General features: G+C 46.3%; 1 protein-coding gene across 5 annotated transcripts in view; it reads left to right on the top strand.

Annotated features, from left to right (window-relative positions):
- Positions 1 to 11,396: 11,396 nt before the first annotated feature.
- MATN2 (matrilin 2) overlaps positions 11,397 to 22,546 on the top strand; it is a 134,900-nt gene continuing 123,750 nt past the window's right edge. For 3 of the 5 annotated variants that reach the window (XM_059165960.1, XM_059165957.1, XM_059165956.1), the window contains exon 1: positions 11,659 to 11,791. The gene's annotated coding sequence lies outside the window, so the exon portion shown is untranslated. Of the gene's footprint in view, positions 11,792 to 22,546 lie in introns of all 5 variants that reach the window. The other 2 variants (XM_059165958.1, XM_059165959.1) reach the window with 2 other exon arrangements.

The following is a 22,546-nucleotide window of genomic DNA, read 5'->3' as shown; positions in this document are numbered from 1 at the left end:
TCCGAAGTCACACCAGTTACTGGCAGAGCCAGGGTTTAGATGCCAATTAAGGCCATGTGAGTGGGTGTTGGTATTTAAGACATCTAGAATCCCAGAATCCTGTATATGCCTCTCACTTCTTACTAACAACGGCTGACTTCCAGTTATTAAAATGAATGCATTCCAAGAAGGCAAACATGTCATGCAAAGCCATGTGAGCTCTGTAAACTTGGGGTGGACCTTTGTCTTGAGGTTTGCATTACGTAAGTAAAGCTGTCAGTTTCCTATTTAACTGGACTGGAAAGTGTTCTGCAAATACCACCTTTTAATTCTTACTATAAAGAATTGATTCAGGGCGCCTGAGTGGCTCAGTGGGTTAAGACTCTGCCTTTGGCTCAGGTCGTGATCTCGGGGTTCTGGGATCGAGCCCCACATTGGGCTCTTGGCACAGCAGGGAGCCTGCTTCCCCCTCCCTCTCCCCCTCTCTGCCTACTTGTGATCTCTATCTGTCAAATAAATAAATAAAATCTTAAAAAAAAAGGGACGCCTCGGTGGCTCAGTTGGTTAAGCGGCTGCCTTTGGCTCAGGTCATGATCCCAGTGTCTTGGGGTCAAGTCCCATATTGGGCTCCTTGCTCAGCAGAAAGCCTGCTTCTCCTTCTGCCTCTGCCTGCCACTCTGTCTGCCTGTGCTCACTCTCTCTGACCACCTCCCCCCTCAAAAAATTTAAAAAATCTTTAAAAAAACAAAGAATTGATTCAGGCAGGAAGAAAGATCAGATATAGTGGACCTTTCAGAGCGGTTCATCGTTTTAAGTGAGCAATTGCTTTTGAGGAAATTAGACACCATTTTAAAACTGCACTGATTTATCTTTGTTGAGGAAAATAACATACTAAGATTTCAGGAAGGGGCACCTGGGTGGCAGTCGGTCAAGTGTCTGATTCTTGGTTCCAGCTCAGGTGGTGGTCTCAGGGTCGTGAGTTGGAGCCCCAGGTCAGGCTCCATGCTCTGTGGAATCTGCCTGAGATTCTCTCCCTCACCCTCTACACCCCCCCCCCCCACTTAAATACATCTGAGAAAAAAATAAAAAAAGATTTCCGGCATTCTAACTCAGACTAGTATGTGAGTGAGTAGAATGGGGTTGTAATTGTTGTACCATCTTGGGGTAATAGTTGGAGGCCTTGAGACTCACCTTCCTTCCCTGCCCCTGCCCCAGGAAGCTTGTGTCAACAAGCCTTTCCTGCTGGTCTAAGGAGAAGGAGACAGAATAGAGCAGTCCTTTCCCTTGGGGCTGTAGGCTTTCTTCTGTCTTACGGCTGCATCCCTGAAAGCCATCTTCCTTAAGCAACTTCACAGTGAATCCAGGTATGATGCCGGCACCAGGAAACATTGTAAACTTGTGGGCGTTTAAAAAATAACGTAAGTCATGTATTGTAAGGAGAAAAAAAAAAAGCCAACAATCTATCCTTCGGATCTCAACTTGAGAAACCCCCTTCTGGAAGCTTTTACGACCCACTAGTCTGGAAGTGATTCACTTTACAATCTTCCATAGTATATCCAGTGACCAGCCAATGCACGTCTTAACACTGATTCCTGTTGCTATTCTTCTTTTTAAGGCCTAAATGAATTAGCCTCTTAAAAGATTTTGTTTATTTTAGGGAGAAAGCGAGAAAGAGCACATATGCATGATCTGTGGGGCTGGGGAGGAGAGAGGCGGAGGAAGAGGGAGAAAATCTCAACAGAATCCACACTGAGGGACACCTGGGTGGCTCAGTGGGCTCAAGCCTCTGCCTTCGGCTCAGGTCATGATCCCAGGGTCCTGGGATTGAGCCCCGCATCGGGCTCTCTGCTCATCGGGGAGGCTGCTTCCCCTCCTGTCTGCCTGCTTCTGCCTACTTGTGATCTGTCAACTGAATAAATAAAATCTTAAAAAAAAAAAAAAATCCACACTGAGCATGAAACCTGACAAGGGTCTCGATTCACAGACATGGAGAGTTGGCTGCTTAAAAGACTGAGCCACCCAGGTGTCCCTAATCTTGCTTTCCTTGTCCAGTTGGTAAGAAAACTCGAGTCTGTGTCTTTCTTCCTTAGGGTTCTGTCTTCACTGCCTGGTATTTGTCTGGTGAACGGAAGAAATTCACAAATAGTTACTAGAATAAGAATAAAATAAGCACACGAGAGAAATTAAAAACACCTGTAATACCACCCATGGCAATTTTTAAAAAATATATTTTATGTATTTGACAGAGCAAGAGAGCACAAGCAGGGGGAGGGGCAGGCAGAGGGGGAGGGAGAAACAGGCTCCCTGCTGAGCAAGGAACCTGGATCATGACCTGAGCTAAACGCAGACGCTTAACTGACTGAGCCACCCAGGTGCCTCCCACTCTCTTTTTTTTAAAGATTGTATTTATTTGTGAGAGAGAGCAAGAGAGGGGAGAAGCAGAGAGAGGGACAATCAGACTCTCTGCTGAGCACAGAGCCTGATGTGGGGCTCAATCCTAGGACCCCAAGATCACTACGTGAGCCAAAGTCAGACGCTTAACTGACTGAGGCATCCAGTGCTCCAAATTCTGGCTCCAGTGTGACAAATTCTGAAGAACAGCTCAGTGGGGCTCAGGCTCCACAGAGCTCTCTTCTCACAGAAGGGCCTGCTGAGAAAATATGTCATTCCTTCCTTTTTTTTTTTAAGAGTTTATTTATCTATTTGACAGAGTTCACAAGTAGGCAGAGGCAGGCAGAGAGAGAGAGAGGCTCCCCTCTGAGCAGAGAGCCCCTTGTGGGGCTTGATCCCAGGACGCTGGGACCATGAACTGAGCCAAAGGCAGAGGCTTTAACCCACTGAGCCACCCAGGCACCCCGAAAATATGTCATTCCTATTGACCATGCAAGGGAACAGAGAGGGTCCCTCTTCCAGAAAAGCCTACCAACACAGCAGCTGCAGTTGTGTGTAATTTGGGGAGTGGGCATCCTGACGTCTAGCTGTAAAAGCTGTAAAGGTGATGAGTTAAAAACAACACAATAATCAAAGGATTGATCTCTGAGGAAAGATTAAAGAGCAGCTAAGATGAGAGGCTAGCTAATGCTCTACTTCTGTTTGAAATCAAAAGAAAACAGCGTTCTTAGGTCGTGATATTCTTGTGATCAGTTTCCTTTTACATGTGAGCTTAATTCAGTAGGGCTCTGAATGAAAAGGTAAATCGCTCGATGTGCCTCTCCTTCAAAACTTCTTTTCCCTTCCCAGTAGATCAGTGTATTGTTAAAGCACTCAGTGACCAAATATGAGACCCTACGGAACTCTGAGGCGTTGGGTGTACGTGGCAAAAATCTGAACAGCAGATGTGCCACTGACGTACGGTTGATGTGTTCATCCACTTCCTGGGCGCTTGGGATTTAAACAAACCCCCTGGAAGGCTACTTGTGATAAAGCATGTTTGCCTTTCATCCTTTATAAGAATATCACAAGTCTTCTAGTAAAGATGTGTGAGGGGGACCTGTGAGGGGGACCATAGTACACAAGTACGAAAGTCCCCACCAGCAGGCGAGTCCAGCAGTGGAAAGCAAGAGCCACAGAATAATCAGAAAAAAACAGGCGAGGAAGCTGAGGAATGGAGCAGGAAGCCATTCCTGCCTTCATGCGAGAGATGCGAGAGAGACATGGTTGCAGGAAAAAGAGCATTCAAAACAGGGTGTGCAAATGAAGAAGAGGAGCAGTCTGGTTCCAGGAGAAACCGAAATGTTTGCATGGAGATTCAGAATTGAAATGAGTCCTAAAAACTAAAACTTTATTAATATGTAACTCACATGCCATACAATTCACCAAACCAAAGGCTGCAACATAATGGTTAATATTATTCAGAGTTTTACAACCATCCCCACAATTTTTAAACATTTTCGTTACCCCCAAAAGAAACTCCATACCCACAAATGGTCACTCCCCATCCCCACCCCCAGCCTTCCCAGCGCAAGGCAATTTATTTCTCTCTACGGGCTTTGCCTGTTCTGGACATAGAATCATACAACAAGTGGTCTTTGGTGACGGGCTCTTACCCTTGGCATGTTTTCCAGGTTTATTCATTTTGCAGCATATATCAGTCTCTCATTCCTTTAGACTGCAGATGACATTTCATTTTACTTATCCATCCATCACTTGGTGAACATGTGGGTTGTTTCCACTTTTTGCCTATTATGGATTATTCTGCTGTGAATATTTGTGTATAAGATTCTGTGTGGGTATATACCTAAGTAGAATGGCCAGGTTATGTGATAACTGTATGTTTAACTTTCTAAGAAGCTGCCCAGATGTTTTCCACAGTGGCTGCCCCACTTTCTGTTCCCACAGGCAATGCACAAGGGTTCTAGTTTCTCCACAGCCTCAGCAACACTTGTTATTTCCAGTCTTTTTTCATGGACATTTGAGAAGAATGTGAATTCAGCCATTATGTCTTCACTTGGGTTTTCTGCTCATTTCTCTCTCTCTTCTCCTTCTGGGACCTCTATTATGTTATTCCACTCAACGTCATTCCACAGTTCCCTTAAATGATCTTCAGTTTTTCAAATTCTCTTCTTTTTGCTGCTCTGTTTAGGTGAGTTACACTGCCCTGTCTTCTAGATTGTGGATCCTTTCTTCATCCAGTCTGCTGTTTAATGCCTCTCATGTATTTTCAGTTCAGTTATTGTATTTTTCTGCCCTGTGACTTCTGTTCGGTATTTTATCCATGTTGAAGTTCTCATTGTTATTCCCACATTCTTCTCCCAGACGTGGTGAGCATCTTTGTGACCATTACTTTGAACTCTTTATCAGGTAAATTACTTATTTCTGCTTCATTAAGGTATTTTCCTGAAGTTTTATTATTTTGTTCTTTCATTTAGAACACATTCCTCTGTTTCCTCATTGTGCTTGACTCTCTGTGTTTGTTTTTGTGTATTGATGAAACAGTCACCTCTTCATCTTGAAGGCATGGTCTTGTCTAGGAGATAAAACTTGTTGTTGAACCTTGCCCTAGCTTTTGGTTGTCTCTGGAAACTTTGTGATTGTCTGAGCAGCCTGATTTATTCTTGATAGGTCCCAGTTGTTAAGAGAACGCCAAGACCTGTAAGTGTTCCAGAGAAGGATCTCACTCAGCACCTCGTTTCAGGTTGACTGGAAGCTGTTCCTTCAGGTGGCAGCTTTTAAGGTTTGCAAATATAAGCAGACTTATGAGACCAGAATTGTTAATGCTGCTGGCCTCCGGACCAGGTGATCTGGAGGTGCTCCGTTGGTGACAGTTGCAAAAACTGGGGTTCCAGACAAGTGTATAAGCTGCTTGCTGGGTGGTACTGACAAGCTATAGTAAGGCCAAGTGAGAGTGTCCTCCCAACCTGCATTCCCTGAGAGCATTTCCAAAGCCTCTAGATATGTGGTAAACCTGAAGCCTGGTCCATGGGCGGATGTTCCAGGACAAGTAAATAGGCCTTTTTCACAGGAAGAATGGGGTGTGTTTCAGTCTCCTTTCTGTGCAGTGCCCTGGGGCAGTAGCCTGCCAAGAACTGTCTCTCTCATTGTTTCGTGGCAGGGCCATAGGACGGGGCTGGTGCCAGGCAGGGCAGGTGCTGGCCCGCAGGTTTTGGTAGAACTGCTTGCCAGACTTTTTTATTACAGTCATTTAAGTGGGTGTGAAGTGATGTCTTGTGGTTTTGATTTGAATTTCTCTAATGGTAAATTATGTTGAGCATCTTTTCACTCTCATATTGACCATTTGGATACCTTCTTTGCCATAATGTCTATTCAAAAACTTTGGCCATTTATAAATTGGACTGCATTTTTATTATTAAATTGTATGGTCCTTTATATAGTCTAGGTACAAATCTCTTATTGATCTATGGTTTGGAAAAGATCTTCCCCATTCTATGGGTTGTCTTTTCTTTATCGTGTCCACTGAAGCACAAAAGCTTTTAATTTTGATGAATTCCAATTTATCTATTTTTTTCTTTTCTCATTTATGCTTTTGAAGTCCTGTGATCAGTGACTATAACTCGCTGAGAGCTCAGATGATGGTTAGCGTTTTTTAGTAATAAAATCTTTTTAAATTAAGTTATGCACATTTTTTAGACATAATGCTTTTGCACACTTCATAGACTATAGTGTAGATTAGCAAGTCAGGAAACAATAGATGTTGGCGAGGATGCAGAGAAAGGGGAAGCCCCTTTCATTGTTGGTGGGAGACAAGCTGATGCGGCCACTCTGGAAAACAGTATGGAGGTTTCTCAAAAAGTTAAAAATAGAACTGTGACCCAGCAATTACACTACTAAGAATTTATCCAAAAGATTCAAATATAGTGATTGGAAGGGGCACATGAACACTGATGTTTATAGCAGTAGTGTCCACAATAGCCAAACTGTGCAAAGAGCCCAGATGTCCATTGACAGATGGATAAAGATATCCATCTTTAATGGATATAGATGATGTGGTATAAATATGCAATGGAATATTACTCAGCCATCAAAAGAATGAAATCTTGCCATTTGGAATCACGTGGATAGTCATAGAGGGTATCATGCTAAGCGAAGTAAGTCAGAGAAAGAAATATACCATATGATTTCACTCATATATGAAATTAAAGAAAACAGACGAACATAGGGGAAGGGAAGGAAAATAAAATACGACAAAAACAGAGAGGGAGGTAAATGATAAGAGACTCTTAACTATAGGGAACAAAGTGAGGGTCGCTGGAGGGGAGATGCATGGGAGATGGGGTAACTGGGTGATGGGCATTAACAAGGGCACTTGAAATAATGAGCACTGGCTGTTACATGCAACTGGTGAATCTCTGAATTCTGCCCCTTAAACTAATAATACAGTATATGTTCATTAAATTGAATTTAAATAAACATTTTTATTTATTTTTAAGAAGATTTTATTTATTTATTTGACAGAGAGAGAGAGAGATCACAAGTAGGCAGAGAGGCAGGCAGAGAGGAGGAAGCAGGCTCCCTGCTGAGCAGAGAGCCCGATATGGGACTTGATCCCAGGACCCTCAGATCATGACCTGAGCTGAAGGCAGAGGTTTAACCCACTGAGCCACTCAGGTATCCCTAAATAAACATTTTTAAAAATATAATTTGGGGGGCACCCCAGTGACTCAGTGGGTTAAAAAATATATAAAAATATTTTTATATGCACTGGGAAAGCAAAAAATTTGCTCGACTTCCTTTATTGTGCTACTTGCTTTACCGCAGCGATCTGGAATCACACTCACAGTATCTCTGAGTATGCCTGTAATTGATCTTCAGCAATGGTTCTGACAGTATTCTTCTGCCCGCATGCAAAGCCTGGCGCTAATGGTAAAGCAGTGCTAGGCAGGGCTCTCTCATTAGTCCTGCCCAGGGATGCAGAGCTGTCTTAGACATTTTGCTCTAACTGAAAGAAATTTTCAACTCTTTAAAACTTTGGTTATTCCATCCTCTTCTCAACCTCTTTCCCTTCTCATATAGTATACACGTAGCCAGTAATGTTCTGGCACTTTCTGTACTTGGGAATTGCTTTGTCCATTCTTGCTTTTAAATGAGTCAAGACATTTCCATTGCATCTTTTCAAAGACTGCTTTCCCAACAGAATTGGTCACTTTGTTTCACTACCTCTGATTTTTCCCCATCTTATGACTTATTGCAGCTCTCCCCGGTGCTTTGCCTTATTCTTCCCACTGGACTCTCTGTAGTGTTTCCCCTTCTGTTGAACCCTAGTAATAACCACACCCACTTATTTTCTTCAGCAAGAGAGAACATGGAAAAGTCCTGACTTCTGATACTTTTGTTATTCTTTTTTTTTTTTTTTTTAAGATTTATTTATTTATTTGACAGTAGAAATCACAAGTAGACAGAGAGGCAGGCAGAGACAGGAAGGGAAGCAGGCTCCCCGCGGAGCAGAGAACCCGATGCAGGGCTTGATTCCAGGACCCTGGGATCATGACCTGAGCCGAAGGCAAAGGCTTAACCCACTGAGCCACCCAGGCACCCCTACTTTTGTTATTCTTGAGTCATTTTTGAGTTCTGTTAGCATCCTAGAGGATTCGGTAGGACAGACACACAGAGTCCTCGCCTGAGGATCTTGCAATCGGATTTCACACTGGACAACCAACGTAGACACTGGTTTATTAGTGGCATTGAGAGGAAGTAGTCAATTGAGTGTCACAGGAATGAGGCTATTGGCTTTTTTTTTTTTTTTTTCAGATTTTTATTTATTTGAGAGAGAGAGATAGCACACGAGTAGGGTAAGAGGGAGCAGCAGATTCCCTCTGAGCAAGGGGCCAGATATTGGGCTCCGTGCTAGGACACTGGGATCATGACCTGAGCTGACGGCAGACACTTAATGCTTAACCGACTCAGCAACCCAGGAGCCCCGAGGCGATTGGCTTCTAACAGCAGACTACTTTGTGCAATTCCTAGGTTTAAGGATGAAAGAAGTAGCAGAATGATGCTTCCATCCATAGCAAGTCCATATCCTCCACTCTAAAGGGGAAACTAGTCTCCAGGAAGATAGGCAGTGTTTTAGCTGTGCCAATATCCAGGAAAACAAGTCAGATTTCCACTAGCTCTTGCCTATGCATTGAAACTCCTCACGTCCTGCTATTATCTCTGGTTTTTGATAGGGAGACTCATCAATCTGATTTCACAAACATTACAAGGCTCTAAACTCCAGGCTCAGGCCATAGCAGCCCATTCCCCTCCACTGTGTGGCATAGGGCAATATCCAAAAACAAGCAGAAGGCCTGGTCCCTGCCCTCAGGAGCAAATGGCCCAAGTTCAAGATCACATATAAACATGTGAGTCCTCTTCAAAACATAAATTGTTTTCCTAAATAAAATTTTGACTGGCTATAGATTTTTCCTGATCACTTTCATCTTGTCTTTCCAAGGTGGGGTAGTAGTTTTTTTTTTTTTATAGAAATCATTTCACCTGGGTCAAGAGTACCAACAGCTAGCCTGTCCTCAAGGAGGATCTTCTGGACATGGAACTGATTGTCCATGCTGATGGGACGCCCCAGAGGAAGCACTGCCTTGGGCTGGAGTACAAACCCAGCCACCGCCTCGCAATGCTCCTCTCTTAACTTCCAGTCCCAACCGACTGGCAGCTGGCCCAAATGGGAAGTGTCTCCTAGGTAAGACATCTTGCCCTTCTCCTTGATGTGGGTGGGGGGAGGGGTGGTGTGCCAACAGTTTACATGGAACTCAAACGTCATCAGTCACTGAGAAACACAGTGTAAGGGAGGAGAGACCACAATTCTATATTTCTCCTCACCCATTTAGTACAAGGCTTATTTTAGGTTATGGGTCTATGAACCAACCTGTCCGCTCTTTGGTTTCTGAACCCTTCCCATTTAATAGTCTCATTTCAGTCTGCCCTCTAGGAAGCAAAACAAAACAAAACAGAAACTCTTAATGTTTATAAGGAACAGATGAATTCCTACGTCAAAATTCTCTATGAAGTTAGTCATGATTGTGAGCCCTGGGTCAAATGGTGTCCCCTTCACCCCAGTCCTTACGCCACCATAGACCACATGTGGAGATAGAGAGCTGAGGTTGGAACCTGGTAGAGCTACCAGGTATAATGAATCTGGATGGCTATCCATTCCAACTAACTCTTGAACTTTCAGATACTACATACCCTCATTCTTATCTGTGGGCATACGATTGCCTGCATGAGAACTGAAAATCTTAAACTCACACTTCTTCTGAATAAGATTCTCTGTACATTAAGCTGGTAGCAAGGCGTTTGGCAGAAAAGGTAAATCTGGGTTCTCCCCAAGAGCCTCTGGTGTTATCAACTTGCATTCACCTAGAAGGTGACCAGGAAGTGAAGGCACTATATTTTCCGACTTGGTATTTCAGGACACTGAGCTCACTTACGCTTCATTTTTTCTGGCAGACCTGAGGATCATTCCACAAGGTAGAACAACTCATTGACCTATTTGACTTGGCCCCAGGAGTGCTTCGTACAGAAATTTCCTATTCCGAAGAATTCTGACAGAATTCCCTGGAGAAAAACACCCATTTTAGTTGGCATATCCTAGAGTCCCTGGAATCAGTTACTTACTTAGAATTCCTTAAAATTTGGAAGGATTTAGGAATAGCCATTGTTTTCTTGATAAATTACTGGACATACTGGTGTCTTGGAATAAGGCAACGCATTTTATATGCAAGTTTCCAGAAACTGCAACTCAACTTCCCCAGCTCCTAAGGGATTTTCACTGGCCCAGACTCAGGAAGAATTTTCTTCTGTGGGATCCAAGACCTCAGAGACCAAACATTTCCTGAAGACTTTCCTCTGCTTTCTGACTTCTACCTACCTCCTCCCAGAGACAAAGAAAGAAACCATTTCTGACCTGCACAGGCAGTCAGGAGTGCCCCGGGGGCCTAAGGTGCAGGTTAGGGGAACAAAGGAACATGAATCCAAGAGTCTCTCTCTGCAATATGGCACGACGAAGTTGCCTGGTGGTTTGAGTATGTTAACCTGTCGCTTTATGACTGGAATTTTTACTCCCCGCTCCTGGAGCTTTTCTAAGGAATTGATTTTGTATATGGTGCTCATTTATATTCCAGAAACCAACTCGATCATAAAATAGAAGGGATGGTTAGGAATAAAGGCAGCCAAGAGCACTTAAATTATCAGACTCTGGCACCTCCAAAGGTTTTGAAATTCATTAGTTCTGCTGCCTCTCCCCCATAGCTTGTTAAAACCTGACCTGGGTGTGTTGGGTTAGTGGTTTGGGGATAGAATTTTGGAGCCATCCTTAGGAGATGTGCTGGCCTGGTGTACATTGCCCCCTCATGGGGCTGGTCAGGAGACGCATGTAGGGTGTGGAGCGGCACACCAGGCCCTTTCCATGCCGGGGTCCCCTCCTGTCATCTGCATCCCTCCGAAGTTCTGCGGGGACCTCTAAGGTCATGTACTCCCACCTTATAAAGTTGGAAATATCTTCCCGCATAATTACAAAAAGTCTTGTCTGAACTAGATTTTCTCTGCTCCTTCAGAGTAGGAACTTTGTTTCCTCTCTGTCCTGGCATCCTTACTCCCCGCTACCCCACCCCGGCCTGGTCTGGTCCCCGGCCAGTGGACGTTCTGTGAATAAGAACTGGCACTGGTGGGATGTTCTGGGCACTGCCAAGACAGGTCCTGGCACTTGTCACCAGTTATCCCCATTCTCACCACTTTTTCTTCATCACCATCATCGATGGATGCCTCCTGCAGATCGTGACCCCAAGTTCAGGACACAGTACCCCTGCCATGCCCCCCTTGCCTCAGGAGATGCTGTCCCTCCACCCCACCCCGCCAAGTCCCCCAGAGCCTCTGTTGTTCAGAGTCTGCGGTCCGGACCCCTGGAGTCCGCAGCCCGCCTGGGCTGGCGGAGGGGGCCGAGCGGACCGGGGTGGCAGCAGGCAGGACGCACGGCCAGGGTGCCCGGCTCCCCCGCTGCCCGCAGGGTGGGGCCGCAGTGGCCGCCGCTCCCTTCCCGCGCCTTCCCCATCCCCGAAGACGACACCCCTCCTTCCGCCCGGCCCGCTCCCCACCCTCGCCGCGGCGCCGCCTCCCCGCCGCCCTCCCGCGCTGGCCCCGAGCCTCGCAGGCAGCCAGCGAGCGAGGGGAGCGCTCTGGGATGGGACTTGGAGGAAGCGGCGAAGGAGGAGACAGCGGCCGAGGCTCGGGCTTCTTCCGCGGCTCCCGCGAGCGACCCCCGAGGAGAACGGCGCCTCCCCGAGCGGCGAGGAGGTCGGCGACGAAGACCCGGGTGGCTGCGCCCGTCTCGCTGCTCAGGCGCCCGCGGCGGCGGCGGCTGCAGGTGAGCGGGGCGCGCTTTCCCCGGGGATCTCCGCGCGGCCCCGCCGCCCCGAGGCGCGGACAGACCGGCCGACCGCCTGACAGACCGACATCCAGACCCGCAGAGCGCGGGCGGACGGGCGCACGCGGGCGCTGCCCCAGGCCTGCCTGCCCGCCTAGCCCCGGCCCCCGCCTGCGGCTTGGCGCGGCCCCTCCGTCCGGGCGCCCCCTCCGCCCGGGGGCTTGTGGCTCCCGACCCTGCTGGGCGCGCGCGGGTGGCGGGCGGCGCTGCCCGGACCCCCCAGGCGGGGAGAAGACTGGCCACTCTCTCGCCGGGCGAGCGGGGAGCGCTCCCTGCCCCGGGCGCACCCGCAGTGCCCCGTGGGGGCGCTGTGCCCCGCAGCGCGCATTCCGGACCTGGGCTCCCACGGCCGCGGGGACGGGGAGGCTGAGACTTGTTGAGCAGGCATCCAGTGAGATTTCTTTCTCACTGGCAGGCCAGATCGAATCGGATTCCTCCCCTCGGTCGGCTGGTATTTTCATGCCCTGTTATCTGGATTTTGTTCTTGGTTCTCCCTTGTCTCTCCATGTGGAGATGGGAGAAAAAGCGGGGGGTATTTTGTGGTGGTTGCTAGAAACCCTGGACAGTTTGGGGAGGAGACAAGGTGGCCAGGACTGGACGCCCAGGAAGGCAGCTTCTCGGGAACAGACACCGCCCCCCTCCCCCCGGACTAACCCAACTGACCAAGTTCCAAATTGTCATGAATCAGGGGGCCAGGAAGCATCTCCACCAAGTGCATTGAATGGGCCTTCCAGGAGAGGGGAGGCTGTAGGGGTCGGTGGTCAAGGTCATAGAATCTGGGATTAGCCTGCCTAGGTCCAAACCCTGGCTGGGAAGCTCACAGGTTGGTAACCTTGGAGTAACCCAACTACTCTATGCCTCAGTTTCCTCATCTGTGTAGTGGAGATGTTAATACCTTCAGGGCAGAATTAAATCCTCACCTTCAGGGTGAGGATTAAGGTCCTTAGAATAGTTCTAGACGTGTCCTAAAGCTAGGTAGTGAGTTCTATTACCTCTCTTTCCAGAAAAAGCAAGGAGTTCTTATGAGCAGTACCTCCTTCCCAACTCAGGAATATAGCCTCTCCACAGGTACATGACGGGGACAGATAATCCACACGTGATTAACTGGGGTTTTTCAGTCTGGAGACCACTCTTCCACAGCTCTCCCTTCCTGCTTTCTAAGGGACAGCTTCATAAAACCATGTCAAGATACCACAGTGGGTTTATGGACAGTGGACTGGAAAGCTTCCTCTTAGCCCCCTGAAGCTTGGCCCCTTGGAATCCACTTACGAGGGGCACCCGGGTGGCTCAGTCAGTTAAATGCCTGCCTTCCATTCAGGTCCTGGGTTTGAGCCCCGCATCGGGCTCCCTGCTCAGGGGGAAGCCTGGTTCTCCCTCTCCCTCTGGTTGCTGCTCTGCCTACTTGTGCTCTTCTTTCTCTGTATGAGTCAAATAATAAGACCTTAAAAAAAAAAAAAAAAAAAGAAGAAGAAGAAGAAGAGGAGAATCCACTTAAGAATGCAGAGATCTATGGCTTTTCACTGTTTGTCCATACTTTTATTCCTGCCATGAGAATTCCACCTTAGGCCTTCCAGTTGCCAGGATTCTCTCTCTCTCTCTTTCTCTTTTTTTAAAAAATAAATCAGGGCTCCAGAGTTCCTTGCTCCTAGCATCCAGACCCAGGCAAACGGGAGCCAGTGTGGCCTGGGTTTGCTCACTGGAGATGCCGTAGCAGAATTCAGCCCTGTTGGGTCTCCCTCCTCTTAGTCATGCCCTAAGCTCTCAACAGCAAGCACCAGGTATCTCTGTTCCGCAAGAAGTAGTTGTGATGAGGCCCAAGATTTAAAGAAAAGGAAAACAGATGATTGCTTTTTGAAAGATAGCAAAGAAATAAGAGGGTCTTTGGAGATTCTAGAAAGGGATCCCACAATTTTCCTGGAAAGAGCTCTGACGGGTGCCTAAAAGAAGGCCAGGAGTAAGGCCGGGGTGCGGCTGGTAAGGGGAGTAGAGACAGGCTCAGGTCTCAGGAAAAGCAGGCCATAGGGTGTGATGGGTGCCAATGCCGGCGGGCACCAGGTGGTGGGTGTGAAGCCGGGCATGCAGTGACAGAAGACATGCTAAGACTCAGGGGTGAGTGGTGGAGTTCAAGACCAGTCATGTGGGTCAGAGTTTCTAGCGCTTTCCCCCAGGACCTCCAGCCCTCTGGCCTGTGGCACCGTGTTCAAGAGAACGCTGTCTCTTGGGACTCCCTGTCTTTAGGGACGCTGGGGAGGGCTGCCCTATTTCACACGCCTGTGAGGTAGCTTGGGAGGGTCGTGGGAGGAAGGAGGAGGGAGGCTGAAGCACTAAGGAGCATGGAGCATGTCGTCACTGTTGCTAGTAAATAGCGCCAGAGAGGCCCTTCCAAGGGACCAGTTGCCACTTGGAGCTCCAGACTGTGAGGTCATCTTTGAACCCTGCCATGTGGCTTGGCAGACGGCCGTTATTGCCTTACCTGGCAGGACCCTGAAAGGAACTCAGAGAGAAAGGCAGGTCTGGGCTGGATTCCAGAGGCTTGGGCCGTTGTCAGAAGTTGGCGGCAGTGATGATGTCAGTGGTGAGGGGTAGCATGGGCACAGCCCAGAACGCACATTGATCTGGGCACCTGAGGGCCAGATTTGGGGACTTTGGAAGCCACAATTAGGGATACAGCAGGATTACTTTTCATGACTGTGTAACCAGCATTCTGATGAATCAGTAGAACCAGCACCCCAAACTCCCCTCATGCCTCCTTCTGCACACAGACACCAGAGTGTAACCACTACCCTAATTGCTGTGATGGAAGATTAGCTTTGCCCACTTTGAATTTTATTTTGTTCAGTATTTTGTTTGTAAATTCATGACGTTAATGCATAAAGTGGTAATTCGTTCTTTTCTCTTGCTGTATAATATCCCATGTATGACTTTACCTCAGTGTATCTGTTCTTCTGTTAAGGAGCATTTGGGTTCTTTCCATTCACAGTTCATTTTGAAAGGGGGTGACCACCTACCCATGTGTCTGTTGTTACAAACTCCATCCAACCAGCAGAGAGTAAGAAACATTGTATGAGGTTATGCGGTTGAAGGGTTAATGAGAGAGAGAGAGTGTGTGTGTGTGTGTGTGTGTTGGTGGGGTAGGTGGGGGGACTTGCAGAGGTCAGCATTATAACCCAGGGCCAGATAACATGGCTTTGAATGCTAAACTAAGGACTCCAGATTTTATCCTATAGGCATGTGGAAGTTGGAAGCTACCGGCTGTTTTTGGGCCGGAACATGATAAGCATAATAGTGTTTTGGGGAGATTGAATTCAGCACTGGTGCTAAATGGATTCACTAGGTGAGACTTGGAAATAGTCTATTAATTAGGACTGATGTTCCATTCCAACTTACAGAAAAAGGTGAAATAATGGCAGCTTAGAGAAAGAAGTTTATTTCTGTCTTGCATTCTAGAAGCCTGGAGGCGGTGAGTCCAAAGTGTGAGTGGGGTCAGGGACCAATACTCCTGTGCCTCGCTTTATCACAGAGTGTGGCTTCCATGTCTGTCGTGGGTCATGGTTCAATATGACTGCTGGGCATCCAGCCAGGATGTTCTCATTCCAGCCAGCAGGAAGGCAAAAAGCAAGGAGGTCAATCCCACATCCCTCCTTTAGGACACTTTCCAGAAGTTGTACATACCATGACTGTGGTCATCCACTGGCCAGCATGTAGTCACGCTGGCAAGAAGGGAGGACTGGGAGCCATGGTCTTTACTCCAGCCCATCACACATCCAGCTCAAAAGTGGGGGTATTACCAAAGAAGGAGAGGTAGGAAGATATTGGGGGATAACCACCAGTGGTCTCTCTGATGGGAATAAGGTCTAGGGCTGTGACTTCGGTATGGATGGAAAGGGAAGAGACATGAGTGAGAAGACATCACTGAGGGAAAAAAAAAAAAATGGCAGGACTTGGTGCTTAAGTGCATGGAAGGGAAAATAAGATATGGAAGGAATGACCATATATACCAAAATATGAGGGGAGCCCCCCCCCCTCCCCCGCCAAAATTACTCCTTAGGAAAGAGGAAATTGCCCTTTGAGTCCTTGCAAAGTCTCTCAAAGTACAGGGAATCTAGAAAAGATTTTAAGCAAAGTGCTGTTTGGGGAAGACACACTAGTTCAAAATGTTCTCATGTATACATCTAGATACACACCGAAACAATAAGCAAATTGACGCAAAAATAAACAAATTGACACAGATTTTGTAATTATGCTCGAGGGCACAATTTCCCAGTAGCAAGGATTGGGTGATGCTGGATACAATCCTTTAAAGAAGAACACCATGAGGGAGCAAGTGGTGGAGATATGGTGTCTTCATATTACGTGGGTAAGTGACAGCTGCTGGCCCGAGATAAAATGTCCAAGGACAGCATCATATACAGGTCTGGAAAGTTCTGTAGCTCAGATAACTTAGACACAGGTGGCGAGGTTGGAAGACTCAAAACATATCTTCACTGTTGACAAAATAGTGATGTTCGAAAGGCAAGCATTTTCAAACATTGTTTTATGGAACATTTTTAAGGAGAAAAGCCTTAATTCTAAAGTGATATATTATTTTGTAATTTAAAGCATTTTGAATAGGCATTTGTGACTACGTTGATGCATTATTTATTGTGACTCGATAGCTGATATTTTGTCTATATCCTTTTAAAATTATGTATTTAACTTGGCCAAGAAATTTGAGGGAGGGGGTCCTCCTGTCACAGGAGATAGCCATTGGGGTCACCTGTATTTAGACAAATATCCTATGTAGAGAAAGACATGAGCTGAGACTTTGGCAGTCGTCGGTTGTAGAACTGGGCCCGTTTGATTCAACATTTATTGATCTTTTGCTGTTCAATAAGTGCTTTTGTTCAACATTTGTCTATTTTCTAAGGACTTATTTATTAAATTCGGCCCCCAGCATGTGGGTGATACAGCAATGACCAGGTACGGTCAGCTCACAGACAAGGCAGGGAGACAGATCTGGTAGCAAGAAAAAGAAACCGAGGGCTAGGGCGGACAACCGACCCATTGTTCGGGTCTCACAGAGACATCAATCCTTCTTTGGAAAATTGGAGAACATTTTAGAGAGTGGGTAACACGATGAGCTGAGCCTTGAGGAATGAACGCAGTTTTGGTTAACGTAGGGCTCCCAGGCCAAGGGGACCAGCGTGGAGGGAGGCACCAGCTATGACAAGAATCTGAGTTCCTCCGGCTGGGGAGATGGCAGGGATAGAAGGTTGGCTTTGTCCCTTAGCTAGCTCTCAGGGCTGGGAGAGTGTCTTGGAGAGTAGCATAAAATTGGGAACTCGTCCACTTCGCAGAAGGATTGTAGGGATCTAGTGAGCTGATAATACCCAGAATGCCCAAGGTCACTCCCCGGCACATAGTAGGCACTTAAAAAATAGTAACGGCTTACCCCCTCCACCTTCTCTTCCTGTCCAGAGACAGAGTTTACCACCTTGTAGAAAGTCATGCCCAATCTTCTTTAGATCGCAGGACTGTGCTGGCCTGTGGCCTGGTTTGGCTTGAGAAACAGGGCTCTCACGCCACGCCTCTCGTTTTACAGCTCCCTAAAACCCAGAGAGAGAAGTCATCGCACTGAGATCCCTCAGGGTGTTCTAACAGGCCGGGCCTCTCCTCTCAAGGCCCACAGCACATCCTGATGGCTCTGCTGTGATTCTACTCGCCGGACAGTTTATTTGGAATGGGGACACGTAGAAGAACCCAAGGCTAAGAGGGTCAGAGCAGTCTCCTCTCCCTTTTCCCCTACCCCCTTGTTAAAGCTTAATGAAAAGACTCATTGTCCCATGGAGAGGAGAAACACAGTTAAAACAAAAGTCAAAGCTGTTGTATTTTTTAAAAAATATTCTTTCCGTGCCCCTAAATGCTTCATGGAATCTGTTCAGATTGAATTAACCTCTGTTTCCCAGCACAACCATCCTCCTATGCCCATACATGAAAAGACCCGTTTCTCAAGCTTCAGCCCATTTCCCAACTAGAACTGGCGCCCGTCCTTCAATGCTCTCAGCTCTAAGTGCCCAGCTGAGCAACATTATGAATAAGGGTTCCATGCCCTGACTTCTTTTCTCTTGTTTCACTGTCACTTCATTTTTTTTTAAAGATTTTATTTATGGGGGTGCCTGGATGGCTCAGTGGGTTGAGCCTCTGCCTTCAGCTCGGGTCATGATTTCAGGGTCCTGGGATCGAGTCCCGCATCGGGCTCTCTGCTCCACAGGGAGCCTGCTTCCTCCTCTCTGTCTCTCTGCTTGCCTGTCCACTTGTGATCTCTCTCTGTTAAATAAATAAAATCTTAAAAAAATATATTTTATTTATTTATTTGACAGACAGAGATCACTAGTAGGCAGAGAGGCAGGCAGAGAGAGAGAGGAGGAAGCAGGCTCCCTGATGAGCAGAGACCCCGATGCAGGGGCTCCATCCCAGGACCCTGAGATCATGACCTGAGCCGAAGGCAGAGGCTTAACCCACTGAGCCACCCAGGCACCCCATCACTTGATTTTTTTAAAAAGGTCTATCTTGTCTATATTAATATTGTCCTACTGGCTTTATGTGGGCGTGTGTACAATATTCTTTCCCACATCCCTTTAGTTTCTTTTAAACAGCATTTTTGAAGTATAACTTACATACCGATAAATTTCATCATTTTTAGGGGACAGTTGAGGAGTTCTGACAAATGCATACATCTATGTTTCCTCCACCATAATCATGATATAAACACTTAATTTCCACACACCCCCCCCCCCAATTTCCCTCATGTCCCTTTGTAGCTGATCTTCTCTTCCGACACACAGGACCCTGGAACCACGGATCTGCTTTCTGTCCTGTAGTGTTGCTTTTTATTGAATGTCACATGGACAGAATCATTCCAAATGTGATCTGTTGTGTCTGGCTGCTTGCACTCAGTATAATTATTTTAAAATCCAACCGTTAGTTGCCGAGTAGCATTCCATTGTACGGAGGTACCGCAGTTAATTAATCCGCTCATCGATACGTGGACGTTTGGGTGGTATCCTGTTTTTAGTTTTTATAAATAAAGCTTCTAGGACCATCTGAGTATAAGTCTTTGTGTGGATGAATTTTTGTATCTTTTGGGTGAATTCCGAGGAGCGAGGTTGCTGGTAGCAAGAGGAAACATCTCAGTCTCACCAGGAACGAGGAGTTTATCAGGATGCAGGATGTCTGGTGCTCAAACATGGGCGGTTCTGGGTAAACTAGGACAGTAGGTCACCTGTGCTGGTGTGAATATTTCACATATTTTCAGATGGGCTTTTTGTCTTCTTTTTATTGGGTTTATAAGAGTTTATACAGTCAGATATAAATAACAGATCAGAAATGTTGGGCAAATCTTTTCGACCAGCTTGTGACTGGCCATGCCACTGCAGTTTGAAAAAGAAACGTTTTAAATACTTTCAGATACTAGTGTTATTTTTAAGTTATGTATTTGTATGTCATCGTTCTATTATACTGGTCATAAATAAATAAGCATAAATGTTAATTTCATGTGTGTTAAATGGCTTAATATGACAAAACAACCATTGTGTACTTTATATTAATTGGTTTGATTGCATAATGATAAGAACAACAAGTAGTTACTGAGCACTTACTATGTGCCATTCACTGTTCTATGTGCTTTATATATATAGATTGATTTAATCCATACAACAACCAGGTCTATTTCTTATCCCCACTTTAAAGATGCAGAGACTGGGCGCCAGGGTGGCTCAGTGGGTTAAGCCTCTGCCTTTGGCTCAGGGCATGATCTCAGGGTCCTGGGGTCGAGGCCCGCATCGGGCTATCTGCTTGGCAGGGAGCCTGCTTCCTCCTCTCTCTCTGCCTGCCTCTCTGCCTACTTGTGATCTCTCTCTGTCAAATAAATAAATTAAAAAAAAAAAAAAGATGAGGAGACTGAGGCACAAAGAAGATAAGAGTAACCTGTTTGGTGTTCGATACCTAGAAGTGCTTAGTTCTGTGTTTTCTTTTTTTAAGTAATTTCCACACCCAACATGGGGCTTGAACTCACCACCCCGAGATCAAGGGTCTCAGGCTCTAGTGACTGAGCCAGCCAGGGGCCCCAAGCTCTGTTTATTTTTCATTCCCTACCCTTCCCCTATCCTTAGTGCCTTCTGGTTAGTGATGGTGATCTCAAAATACAAATACCTCTTGAAATCAGCAGGAACCCCAACCACATGAAATTGTTTTTGGAAAATGCTAATCACCCACCACATCATGTTCCAAATGTTTGGATTTAAATGCAAATATGTCAGGTTGGAAGTGGGCCTAGAGAACATGTTGTATACGTTTGAAAATAAATAAAGGGGGCCTTGGTATTTCTCAGTTTGGAGGAGGGAGAAAGCAGTAAAGTAATAAATCACATATAAATGACATAACACACTTATAAAGTCACATAAAATGTGATGAATACCCAGGAAGCTGGAAAGTAAATAGTAGGTTTAAGACTAGAGAAAGAGGCACAATCTTCTAAGTGTTCCTTTTCTTGGAAAGAATCTCACAGTTAAAGCTATGAAAAGGGGCCAATCTAATTAGTGAAGAATTTAATCTGTTTAAAAAGCTGGGGGCTGTAGTTCTCAGGAATGAGCCCGTATGCCCCTGAGCCTCATGGCTTTATCAGCTGCATAACTTTAGGTAAATCACCTACCTTCTCTGAGTCACTGCTAGAATTAAATGATTTAATACACTTAAATTAAGCATTTGGCCCAGTGCCTGGCACATAGTAAGTGCTGTACAACCACTTGCTGTTTTTATTTATTTTTTTTTTTAAGATTTTTTGTATTTATTTGAGAGAGAGAGAGAGCAAGAGAGAGAGAGAGAGCACAAGCAGGGGGAGTGGGAGAGGGAGAATGAGTCTCCTTGCAGAGTGGGGAGCCTGATGCTGGGCTAGATCCCAGGACCCCGTGATCATGACCTGAGCCGAAGGCAGACACCCTGCCGACTGAACAACTCAGACACCCCCAAACATTTGCTATATTTTTAAAAAATACAGTATTTCCTCCTTTTTTTTTTTTTTTAAAGATTTTATTTATTTATTTGACAGACAGAGGTCACAAGTAGGCAGAGAGGTGGGCAGAGAGAGGAGGAAGCAGGCTCCCTGCTGAGCAGAGAGCCCAATGCAGGGCTCGATCCCAGGACTCTGGGATCATGACCTGAGCCGAAAGCAGAGGCTTTAACCCACTGAGCCACCCAGGTACCCCCATTTGCTATTTTTAATATAATTTTAATGCATAGGGGAAAAGTGACTTAGCTGTACATAGCAAGTGTGCAAAACTGTGGACTTTGAAGGTTGACAGCCTGGGTTTATTGCCAGGTCAACTCCTAAAAGCAATCTGCTGAACAAACTATTCACTTATTTCCGAGGTGGGTTTTTGTTTTTGTTTTTGTTTTTGTTTTTAAGTTTTGGGAAATGGTCTTTGGCCTGGCCCTGCCTTGTTCCTGCCTCTGACAGCAAAACAGCCATGCCCTTTTGTGAATTGTCTTCTGCGCATTTTACCAGCAGCTCATTGGGTTTTCTGCTAATCACTGACTTGGTAAATTGGCCTGCTTACCCTAGGTTTGAATCCCTGCTTTGCTACTTACTTTAGCTGTTTGACCTTGATCAAGTGATTGAGCTAGCTGCTCTGAGCCTCTGTTTCCTCATCTCTAAAAAGCAGAGGTAATCATTCTGATTTCTGCAAGTTAGGCATGAGGATAAAATGAAGTCAGTTGGGTGAAATTGCCAAGCACGAGATAAGAACTCAGTAAAGATTTTATATGCATGTGATGTTACTTAAATGTTGTTCCACCTTAAGTCTTCCCTCCTCCCCACCTAATTTATGTAAATTAATAAATTGCAAAGACACTCGTTATATGCGTAGAAAGTGGGAAATTTAAACCTAGTCTCAGGACATTGCCTTCTTCATGAGGTTTTGCCAAGCAGGACAGTCTTTTCTTTTAGGATTTATTTATTTACCTGAGAGAGAGAAAGAGTGCAAGCAGGGGGTGGTGGTGGCTAGTAGATGAGGGGCAGGGGCAGAGGGAGAGAGAAGAATCTCAAGCAGGCTCCATGTTCAGCATGGAGCCTGACGTGGGGATCGGTCTCACGACGATGAGATCATGACCTGAGCCAAAATCAAGAGTCAAGGTACTGGGGCGCCTGGGTGGCTCAGTGGTTAAGCCGCTGCCTTCGGCTCAGGTCATGATCTCGGGGTCCCGGGATCGAGTCCCACATCGGGCTCTCTGCTCGGCAGGGAGCCTGCTTCTTCCTCTCTCTCTCTGCCTGTCTCTCTGCCTACTTGTGATCTCTCTCTGTCAAATAAATAAATAAAATCTTAAAAAAAAAAAAAAAAAGAGTCAAGGTACTTAACTCACTGAGCCACCCAAGTGCCCCCAGACAGAATAGTCTTGATGTCACTCACCATGTGGCCAAGTTCCTTTCTCGTCCCATGTGAAGCGTTGAGACTGGCTATCCTGGAAAGACCTGGTTCTGACCCTGTCACTTCCCTGCTTAGAATCCTTCTGAGCCTCTATACCGCCTATGCCAATACAGAAAATGGGTAAAGGCAGTGCTGTCCTGGTAGACAGGGTTCCTTTGGTTCTAAGTCCCCTTGCTCCTGGGGGTACCTGGAGCTCAACTCAGAGTTAGAGTTCTTTACGCACCTGCGAGCTTCC

Source organism: Mustela lutreola, chromosome 3, assembly GCF_030435805.1.
Source record: "Mustela lutreola isolate mMusLut2 chromosome 3, mMusLut2.pri, whole genome shotgun sequence".
Taxonomy (NCBI): domain Eukaryota; kingdom Metazoa; phylum Chordata; class Mammalia; order Carnivora; family Mustelidae; genus Mustela; species Mustela lutreola.
This window is presented reverse-complemented; position numbering and strand designations above follow the sequence as displayed.